Here is a 12,220-nt window from a genome sequence, read left to right as displayed (position 1 = left end):
AATGAAAAATTAATGTGCTACAAAAGGTCTTTGCATTTTTTCTTTGTCAGTCCTTAGTCAAAAAAAATACCTTAGTAGAGATCACAAAACTTTACTATTAGCCCCAAATTTACATAGTGCCTTAGAGAGGAGAAGAGCAGTGATTCCATTAGGAATCTTTGAGTTTTGGGTGTATTTTGTAGTGTGCATGAATAGTTTCAATGACAAATTTGGGTGCTAAATAATAATAATATCAATTGACAATTACATGTGAACTTAAAATTTGTTCCAGCATTTTACGTAATTTATCATATTTAATCTTCAGAGAAATCCTGTAAGGTATGTGTAATGAGTATTATTACTGCCATTTAAGGATAAGAAAACTAAAGCTAAGAAAAACAAATGATGATTACAAAGATTGGTAGACAGGTAGTAAGCATTTGAGAGGGCAGTCAAACGTTAATATTCCTAAATTCCAACCCAACACTCTTACAGTGTCTGCAGTGTCTATAAAAAATATGTAATATCATTCCTTTTTGAGGAAACGTACAAAAGTGAGGGGAGGGGGGTGATAGAGGGGAGGGCTGACTGGGGAACAGGGCAACCAGAATATAAGCCATCTTGGAGTGGGGGGGAGGGTAGAAATGGGGAGAAAATTTGTAATTCAAAGTGTTGTGAAAATCAATGCTGAAAACCAAATATGTTAAATAAATAAATTGCATTTAAAAAAAAAAGTGAATAGTATCCAATGCATTCTGCCACCCCAGAGTTCAATTATTCAATCTAATCACTCCCCCTTTATGTTTGGTGCTCTGTTTGAAGTCAATGGGATTTCTCCATAAGGATGAAATTATCTCTGTTAGGAATAAATAGCATGTGGTTATTTACTTCAGTAAACAATGGGTTTAAGAATAATGCTTATTTGTTGTTCTTAAATTTCACTGAGTTCCCTCATGCATATATATATATATAGTCCAAGCAGACCATATGCCTGAAACTTTTTTTCTTTGGTTACTTCTCAGTAAAAGAGCTTTTTATATTTTTTTAATATGTACATTTCATGGTTTTTTTCAATGTCTGTGTCTCCTTATTGAAATCCTATTCTTTTGTCAAGATCAAGTTAGTCCCAATGCAACCTCAAGCATTCCCTGAACCCCCACAAACAGAAATATCTCCTTTATCTGACCCCCTAATACTTGGTTTTTTTGCCCTTGTTTTCTTGTTGTATCCCGATTTATACTATATTTATTCTTTTTTTCTCTGTACAGATCTTTCTGTCCCTTCTAGGTTATAAATTCCTTGATGACAAGGATAATGAGGCAGTGTGATAAAATACAAAACTGCTGAAGTATAAGTCATAAGAGCTCTGGGTTCAAAGCTCATCATAATACACTTCCTGAGGAACAAAAGATAGAAGAGATGATTTGAAATTAGGAGACCTGGATTCAAATTCTGCCTGAGATATTGACTATCTGTGTGACTATGGGTAAAAACAGAACCTCTCTGAGTATCACTGCCCTCTTCTGAAAAATGAGGATAAGAATAAATGTAGCAGATAACCCACAGAATTTGAGAACCAAATAAGATAATGTTTGCAAAGCTCTTAGCAAATTGTAAAGGGATCTACAAATGCCAATTATTTTTGTTCTTCATCTTTATATTGAGGGTTCAGAATAGACTATCACTCATATTAATTCTGCAAGAAGTATTTTTTGAATATATAAGAATGAATATTTTATAGAATGATCATTCCAAATAATTGCAACTAACAAATAAGGACTTTTGACTCAAACTTTTAATTGAGCAAATTATATATTAACCTGTAAAATATAAAGTGTCTTCCAAAGTGTCTTATATACATTTGGTAGGATTTGGACTTGCTGTTTAGCTTATTCATGGATACCTATAGGCTAAATGTCCTTGATCTTTAGATAAATAACAATTAATTCCCATTTTACTTGAATATATACTTTTTCAGAGGTACAAGTCCATAGTTCTTGAAAACCAGTACAAGTTTCTAGTCATTACCACTCATCCCTTAAACTTGAATGTGTTAATAAGAAAGCAGTGCCACAACATGGATCATATAAGAAATTTGACTAAATGAACTCAGAAGATTCCTCAAATGCTAAGTCTATATATTCTATTTATTTCCTTTAATCTCATTATATATATGTACATATATATATATATACAAACATATATGCATGTCTGTATATACATGTGCACATATATATGCTTAGTTTTATGTGTTGCATAGCATATTATATATAGCTATACAAAGTATATATGTATGTATGTGTGTGCGCATGTACCAAGGGGTTAAGGCTAATTTAAAACTAAGTATTGCATGGCATGAATTTCTAAATTTCCATTTAATGCTCATCATCTAATACTTGGAAAAGATGACATTTTACCTGAATTGTCTAATTATGTAGTTTTGTCATCTTCAAATTGACTATGCAGAAATAAAAAAATACACTTTTGCATGAATTGTGTGTAATTTTCCTCTCTTCTTATGACTTATAAAGTTGTTCAGGAAACATTTCTAAATGCATTTTGGGTAATTCTGCTACCATGAATAAGTATGTAGATATCCTACTATATTACTCCATTAGTAATGAATCTGAAAACAGCCTCAGGGTGGATCAACAATACCCAGGGTTGACTGAGAAATCCTGCTTAGGAATATAGCATGCTTGATGACCAGCCATATAAATTTCCGTTTTCATTTTACACTATAAGCCAAAGTATTTCAGAGACTTAAAAATGTGTGTGTAATAGCAAAATCTGGATACAAAGCATGAATTACAATCCATTAATCCCAGTTTTAGAAAAGCAACTTGGAGACATTCAGAACAAGGATTGTAGAGAGATGCTAAAAATAAATGAGATGACAGAACATTGGAGTGGGTTTAACAGTCCAGTCACATAATGTCTTAAAGGGACTAATTTCAGTTGTCTTTTAAAAGGAATAAAGATTCTGACAGGAAAATGGACTAGAACTTTTATAACTATTTTATTGCATTTGAATATACATGGATAGCAATTTCAGGAAATCAATATGCATAGCCAAAATATAAAAGCTTAGCATACTTTTACCTACATTAGCATTAGTCTTTTGTGCATCTTCAAGAATTTTCTTCTGAAATTGTTGTAAACTTATAGATGTCCATACCCTGTAATATAGATTATTCATCAGTATACTTTATTAGAAGTTTAGAAAATCAGATATCTTCAAAGTAGATTTTATCATAACTATAGATACCAGAACTTATAAGAGACTGATACTTTCTTCTTTTTCTGCTTCCCTACCTTCCACCCCCATGACACGTTTTTTCTTGCAGGGAGGGACTTAAATCATTTTAAGGATTTCTTATAAATCATCGATCATTTTTGGTAACTCTAACGTACAGTAATATCACTCTTGTAATCAAGATGCAACTCAGCAAATTACACTAAGTGAACACATGAATATTCAGCTGGGAGACACGCTTTGCCTTGTATCTGTTTTCATAATTCCATTCATCTTTAATTTGTCAACACCAGTCCTTGCTGAGTCAAATGCAGAGAATATTAATATGCTTTATCATGACAACAGTTTTTCTTCTCAGAATTACATGTGCAACCATCAGCCTGACTTATGAATACAAATTAAATTAAAAATTGCCATTTTTTGATGAATCAGCCTCCTAATATATATTCCCTAAAGTAATCTGTCATCCATCATTTTCTGTATGTTTTACATTTTCGTGATTTTTGAAGGAAGAAGTAAGAATAGTAGAACAATTGCTAAGTTTACTTAAAAAAAAAAAGAAAAACATATCTTTCCAATCATGAACTTCTGAAAATGTATTTGTCTTTTTTTTTTGCTCACACCAAATTATTCTTCAAACTCCTTGTATAATTTTGTCCATGGCTACTAAGACACGTAGTCTACCTCCTCTTTAATAACTGTACATTAATCAGGGAACTTAAATTCAGAAAGATTGACAAGTTACTGTTTGGCTTTTTGTTTTGGAAAAGATTTACTTCCTTAAATTGAAGCAATAGGCCATGTTGTCTAATTATTTATGGAAATGTTGGCCTTTTCCTCATGGGTGCTTGTTTGAATTGTATAAAAGCTGGGACAAATTAGAAAATGAGCCTGCTTGGGGGAAATTTGAAAAATGAGTTTGCTTTGGTTTTCTTAACTTGCCTCAATATGTCAGGATTAGTTACTGAGTCAGCTCTTGGTTTATAATTTCAAAACACATATTTGTGGAAGGTATATTTGAAAATAAATCTGTATTTCTTTTCAACTGAATATCTCAAACATATTAAATCTTTTCATTTTTATATTAGAGTGAAAGGTTGGAACAACAAAAAAAATATTGATTCTGCAGAATGCAGACCTACGTTCAAATACCAGATTTGTCACTTAATGTGTGACCATAGACAAGTCAGTGAAATTCTTTGGACCTCAGGTTGCATTTTTATAAAATTAGGGGATTATTTCCACCTCAAAATCTAGGATCCTATTTAGTAATATCCATCACTATAATGTTAATTCTAGCTTAAGCTATTTTTCTCCTTTGACTACACATTTAAGGAGTGTCGAGCAATGCAAGTGTTGAGATAGAATTTGAATTTACTATGTAACTATACTAAGCAGCTCCTATGGTGGACCCTCTTCTCAGCCAGGAACACAACCTGAAAATCTTACCCCCAAAGAGAGTGCTCTCTAAAAAAATGCAGAGTCAAATGAGTACTTATTTGTAAAACTTTTTAGTATTTTAATATTTTATTTTAAAATATTTAATTTAATATGTATCACTATCATCAATAATGTTATCTATTTTTTGTGATTGTTATTAATAATGGTCACTTGTGTTCTCTAGCCCTATTAGGTTTATAAAGTACTTTCATAATAACACTGAGAGGTCAGAAATAATAGTTAACATTTTCATAGGATCCCCTTTAGAATTTGCAAAGTGGTTTGCATATTGTATCTTATTTGATCCCTCCAACATATGTCCCTACTTTTGTTTTTCCTTTCCATCAATTCCAAAGACACTTAAGATAGTAGAACAATAAACATCTAGCCATTACAGTTAACAAAGAGCTCTACCTGGAGCCAGGAGTACCAGAGTTCAAATCCAGCCTCAGATACTTACTAGTTGTGTGACCCTGGGCAAGTAATTTAAACTCTGCCACCCTCAGTTTCATCATCTGTAAAATCAGGATAATAGCACCTAAACCACAGTGTTGTTGTGAGGATCAAATGATACAATATTTATAAAGTGCCTTACAAACTTTAAAGCACCATAACAAAGCTAGTTATCTTTTTATTATTAAAATTCATTATTATACTATTTACTTGAATATGACAGAAGATGGGGAAAGACATATGGGTGTGTGAAAGATTGGAGAAGCTTTCCATTTCTCTGCACACAGTCCCTAAATTCTAGTTGACAAACAGAAACAGGAAGTAGGTTGTCACTTGTTGTTCAGTTGTGTCAGACTCTCTGTAACCCCATTTGGGGTTTTCTTGGCAAAGACAATGGGCTGATTTTCAATTTCTTCTCCAGCTCATTTCACAGATGAGGAAACTGAGGCAATCAGGTTTAAGTGACTTGCCCAGAGACACACAGCTAGTTTCTGAGGTCAGATTTGAATTCAGGAAGAGGAATCTTCTGACTCCCACCTCAGCTTTCTTTTTACTATGCCAGCTAGCTGCACTTAGGAGCTAATAATTTTCCCCATTATCCAGTTGAATAATACCTTAAATTACTGAAAAATAATGGTTCTTCTATCCTCTAGACTTCTTGTCTCTGCCTTAAAGATCCCAAACAAAAGAAAATACCCAAATAGGAGGAGATTATACTTGAAGTAGGTAGAAGAATTAAGTCTCAAGGATAAAAACATAAAAAGCAGCATCTTCAAATATATCTTCCTTATTCTAGTATTTTTACACTCCAAACTTGTGAATTAGTCTTACCTCCAGGCTGGTTTCTATGTGAATGGCATAACTTAGCCTATTATCTGTTTCTCTACCTTTTTCCCTGTTCTGTAGATGAAGTTGTCTCCTGTACAGAATCATTAAATTGGAGACGATAGAACTTATTAAGTTGTGAAATACATTCCCTTATCAATTCAGGACTTTTCATTACAATATTCCTTTTCGTATTTTGTCCAGTCTAGTTTTAAATGATGGACTTTCAGCTATTTCCCTTGGAATTTATTTCACTGTCTAATTGGAGTATCTTTGCCTGCTTAGCTACTATTCTCTGAGCTTCAAATTACTGTAGATACTGTCGTCTGTACTATGCTCATTTAGTATCATTGAACTGAAAATAGTTGTGTTTTTATAGGGGGAGGGGAAATGCAATGTCATAATTTAAATAAGGAGCATGACACTTCTCACTTGAGCATGTTAGAATACTGTTGTCCAAAATAACATAGGTATATCCATGTGGGAGAACATTAAAGTGCATGTTAAGCAAGAAGAAAAGCAGAGATTTTCGTTGAAAATAAAATATCTAAAAGATATTGGACAAGTGCGACATGTAAAGTAAAGGAGAGAGCAGCAGTTTCCTAAGTACAAAGGTCATTACGCCTACATATCTGTATTCTCTGTGGATAAGAGATACAGGAAGAAATTTCCCTTCTTTTCTATTCTCATTCATTTTCTTTCTTTCTTTCTCTTTTTGCCCTACCCTGCCCTTCCATAAATTAGGTATAATACTAATACAAAATGAGACATCCATAAAGTCATCAATCATTAATTAAAAAAAAATACTTAGTCCTAATAAAAGAAGGCTAGGATAATTATTTAGGACACTTTGAGTGGACTCTGCTAAGCAGAAATTCCTATCCTGATTTGTCTATTGTGATCTATCTGCCTAAGAATTGCTTTGCCCTCAGGGAGCCATGTCTTTAATTCCCTTTACCTGTCAAGATTCCAAGGAGGATGTTCTCGGTACCTTTTCAGGTAGAAAGGAAAATTAGCTTATCTTGAATTGGGACTAGGTTAGAATTCTACTTCGTAACACTTTAAGATTTTCTAGTGAAAGCTTGACCACTTAAAGGATTTCAGGTTTAATACTGGTCAAACGTGGCCTGATATAGGTTGCACGAAAGGTAAATGTAAAAATGATAATAATAACAAAACCAAAGAATAGCATTTCCCTGAAGGAATGACTGAATTTGGGGGAGTCTCCAGAAGAATCAAATACCAGTTCTATACAAGTAGTTTCATTTTGTGGGTGATGGCCAGTCTTTGCTGTTCTGAGTGGATTTCTCAGTGTAAAAGGTAACAGGGAAGAGCAGCATCAGGAACATCAGGGCTACGCTAAAGATAATAATTCCTGAATAGTCACTGATCTTCATCACAAGTCTAGAAGATTTACCCTAAACTACCACATACTTGGTGTTCCTTGGCAGACTAGATAGGCCGCAGTGGATAGATCACCAGTCCTGGGGTCAGGAAGACTCATTTTCTTGATTTGAAATCTGGTATAAGATACTTACTAGCTGTGTGACACTAAGAAAGTCACTTAACCCTGTTTGCCTCAGTTTCCTCATCTGCAAAATCAGCTGAAGAAGGAAATGGCAAACCACTCCAGTATCTTTGCCAAGAAAACCCAAATGGGGTCATGAAAAGTAGAACATGACTGAAAAAAGACTAGAAAAAAAAAGTCTACCAGCCAGGACTACATCTACCCTTGAAGACCCAGAGAGAGGGGAATACAAAATGATAAGAGATCTCTGAGAGAATGCTCTCCTTCTTCAGTGGGTGCTAGAGATACATTTTCAGTTATTTCTTGTAGCTAGAAAATAATCCACTTTCCAACAGTTCTATACTTTGGTTCTCCAATATCTACCTGGGGAAGAATTGTACAGTGATTACTGAGCATTGTACTAGCTCGAATGAGAAAGGGCCAAATAGTTTTACACAATTACACAAAAAGGAATGAGATACAATGGGCTTTCCTTTTGGCACTGTACATGCTAGTGCCTACTCTTCTATCACCTGTCTTCCTCAGCCAATGGAAGACTGACACTTCACTCTTCACTGCCACTGTGGCCTGCATCTATGCCTGTTGCCACTACTGCCTACTACCACTGGGGCTGTCTCTTCTTCCTCCTATTACCACCCCTCCCCAACACATACACACACACACACACACACACACACACACATACACACACACACACATACACTTCAGAACTACTAAAGCTTTCTTTGTACCCACTTTCCCTTGGATCTTGACAGTGACCTACCTCACTTCATGGCTGCTACTACTGGGGCTTGAATTAGTTCCTTTATGGTAGTCCTGATACTACCCCTCAATGCAGAAAGTTTCTGTGGGCCTGTACTACTACTACTCCTCTGGGTTTAGCTAGAGCACTGTGGGGGCTGCCACTTACTGATTCAGCCCTCCTAAGTTTGGAGAAAAAAACAAAATGAAACACAAAGAGCAACAAAGCCAGTGATTCTTCTAGAACAGTCCATGTGTTCTATTTCACATGTACAAGCAATAACCATGTTTCTTGGGGTTGGGGAAATATTCCTGGGGCCTGTGCTCAGCAGGGGCCTCTTAATGGAAGCTCTAAAGAGACAGAATTGCACTTTACAATTCAGGGTAAAAAAAAGTCATTTGGTACGGGACTTTTCCTCGTTGGTGGAAGTGAATGCTCTGCCTTACATGAGGAGTGGTGCAGAGTTGGCAAGAGAGCAGGAGAGCCCCAGCCTTCTTCAGGTTCCATTGGAACTATTCAGACTTCAAGTCTTCTACAGCACTCTTCAACCTGTGAATTGCTTTGAGTGCTTCTGGGCTTCTAACTTCGATAAACAAGATGGAAGAGATCAACCCCACTTCAGTTTGCTGGGTAAAAAAAAAAAAAGACCCTGGGAAGATATGAGAGGAACTGGTAGTGTCCATTATTGTTTGGTATATTTTCTCATATGTAAGTCTTCTTTGATTTCTCTTTTTCTACCAATTTGGATAAATGCATTTTCTTTGCTCTGTACTATGTACATTTTGGATCTGGCATTTGCTGGAAATGGGTCAAACCCTGTATATAAAACTTGGAGTCCTCCTTCCCCCACCAAATGACAAGGTGAACAGAAGTTAGCTTGAACCCAATAATATCCTCTGGACTAATCATATTTAACAGAGCAAACATGTATAATTCTAGCCTGGTATCCTCATTCCTGAGGAAGGCATGATGGTAGCCTCTGCCCCCAGCTTCCTGCTTTCCCTTCCTGTCCCCCAATGTCCCCCACAACAGTATCACAACAAATTTCAGAGGGCAAAATTGTAGTGCATCTTTCTAATTATAAATTTAAAAATCAAACAAATAAAAGTGTTTCTTCAGCACAGTTGTTAGACAATCCAAAAATAACAGGAATCTCGTATTTTACCTCCTTTCTTCACTGGGGTCCCTTATAGTAATATTCAATGGGTGGATATATATACAAACATTATATATATGCATACATAAACATATATAATATACACATATGTATGTATGTATGTGTGTGTGTGTTTATCTTGGAAAATTATGTCAAATTTGGTTGCCTGGAGAAGTTCATCAGCATTGTATGTCAATTTCAGGATGACATGATTGCCGGGTTCTAGATAATGGACAATTCCCTCCCACCTTCCCAGTCATCAAAGGAGTAAAACAAGGCTGTGTGCTTGCTCCTATGCTTTTTAGCATGATGTTTTCAGCCATGTTGTCAAATGTTTTCAAAGAGGATGAACATGGCATCAAGGTCAGCTACTGTACTCAAGGTAAATTCTTCAACTAGAAAAGGTTACAAGCCAAGACCAAAGTGGAGGAATGCTTGATTTTCTGTTTGCAGATGAATTGTGCACTCAGTGCAGCCTCTGAAGCTGAGATGCAACAAAGTATGCATCAATATTCTGCTGCTTGTGCTAATTTTGGTCTAACAATTAACACCAAGAAAACATAGGTGCTCCATCAACCACCACCACACCATCCATACGTGGAACCATTGGTTACAGCAAATGGAGAAGTTTTGAATGCTATGGATAAGTTCAGTTACGTTGGTAGTGTACTTTCCAGAGATGTACACATTGATAATGAGGTTGACACACAAATTGCCAGAGCTAGTTCAGTGTTTGGGAGGCTCAGAAGGGAAGTATGGGAGAGAAGAGGTATTACACTGATTACCAAACTGAAGGTCCACAGAGCCATTGTGATGACCTCATTGCTGTATGCCTGTGAAACCTGGTCAGTCTACCAGTGCCATGCCAGGAAACTGAATCGCTTCCATTTGAATTGTCTTAGGAAGATTCTGAAGATCACCTGGCAAGATAAGGTACCTTACTCGAACTAAACTGTCAAGTATTCAAACTCTGCTTCAGAGAGCACATCTCCAATGGGCTGGCCATGTTGTTCGAATGTAAAATGTGCCCTTGCTGAAAAGACTGTTTTATGGAGAAGTCACACAGGGCAAGCATTCACATGGTGGTCAGAAGAAGCGATACAAGGACACTCTTAAGGTCTCTCTCAAGAACTTTGGAATTGATTGTGTGACGTAGGAGACACTGACACAGGACCGCTCAGCATGCTATGCCTAAATCAGAGAAGGTGCTGTGCTCTATGAGCAAAGCAGAATTGAAACAGTTCAAAGGAAACCCAGGATGCACAAATTTAGAATATCTACCCCAAATATTTACATGGACTATTTGTACCTGAGGTATGGTAGAGCATTCCAAGCTCATATTCATCTGATTAGCTGCAGTCAGACCCATTGGACTGACTCCTAGCATAGTGACGTCATTTTGGTCCTCTTCGAAAATGAAGGACAACAACCAACCATATATATAGATATATAGATATACAGATATATATATATATATATATATATATATATACACACACACACACACACACACATACACACTATATACATATATATGTATATATGTTATATATACACACATACATACATACATATGTGTGTACATGATGTATATGTATATATACACACATGTGTGTATATTCATGCATGCATGCATCTCTATACACACACACACACACACACATATATATATACACCTATATATGTTAAAAGAAATAAAATTATTGATGAAGATGCATGATCATTTCCAAAAGACATTAAAAACTAAAATATTTTTTGAAAAGATGAGTCCATTACACCAGTAGTATACTTCTTTCAGGCAACTGGGTAAAAATAACTGTTAGCAACATAAAGTTATCCAGTCTTGGGTAAGGCTGAACATGAGTTCTTTTGAACTTGTCCATTTGTACTGATGGATATATCTCCTTCTTGATTCATTCCCCTCTCCCAAAAAGTTATCCCTCCAGGCTACTTTCAAAGTAAACTGAGTTCTGAAGAAATCCCCTATTAGATTTCTGAAGGGAGCTACTTAAATTACCAGACTAGACTACCTAACACCTGGGAGAGACACTAAAGTACCATTTGTTGCAGTTGTCTTTAAGGTACAGTTCTTAACAACACAAGGACTAATCCCATTGGTATCTCCTTACTGAATTTACAGAAATAGCTTATTTTGTAATCTCTAGGGGCAACAGAATGCTCCTCCAGGAGCATGAAGGCCAATCCAGTCTCATCTTCCTCTGCAAGGTCCATTCACTACTTCAACAAGGTTGTTATATTCCAATCCTCAGAAAAAAACTAAGGCAGCGGTAATGGACTGATACTGACCCAGGTTAGTACCCTGTTTGCTTAAGATTAAATACTAGAACGAAATAAGACACATAGATCATTCAGTTAACAAATATAGATATACTTTAGCCATAGCTGGAGAAAGATATTAATCATGGACAAGCACTGAGGACATTTCATTTTTTTTAATTTATTTAACATATTTGGTTTTCAGCATTGATTTTCACAACAGTTTGAATTACAAATTTTCTCCCCATTTCTACCCTCCCCCCCATTCCAAGATGGCATATATTCTGGTTGCCCTGTTCCCCAATCAGCCCTCCCCTCTATCACCCCCCTCTCCTCTCATCCCCTTTTCCCTTCCTTTCTTGTAGGGCAAGATAAATTTCTACGCCCCATTGCCTGTGTATCTTATTTTTTAGTTGCATGCAAAAACTTTTTTTTTTTGTTTTTGAACATCTGTTTTTAAAACTTTGAGTTCCAAATTCTCTCCCCTCTTCCCTTCCCACCCACCCTCCCTAAGAAGTCGAGCACTTCAACCTAGGCACACGTGTATCATTACGTATAACCCTT

The sequence above is a fragment of the Trichosurus vulpecula genome, chromosome 4, assembly GCF_011100635.1.
Source record: "Trichosurus vulpecula isolate mTriVul1 chromosome 4, mTriVul1.pri, whole genome shotgun sequence".
Classification (NCBI taxonomy): Eukaryota; Metazoa; Chordata; class Mammalia; order Diprotodontia; family Phalangeridae; genus Trichosurus; species Trichosurus vulpecula.
The sequence above is the reverse complement of the archived record's forward strand: the minus strand, read 5'-3'. Positions refer to the sequence as shown.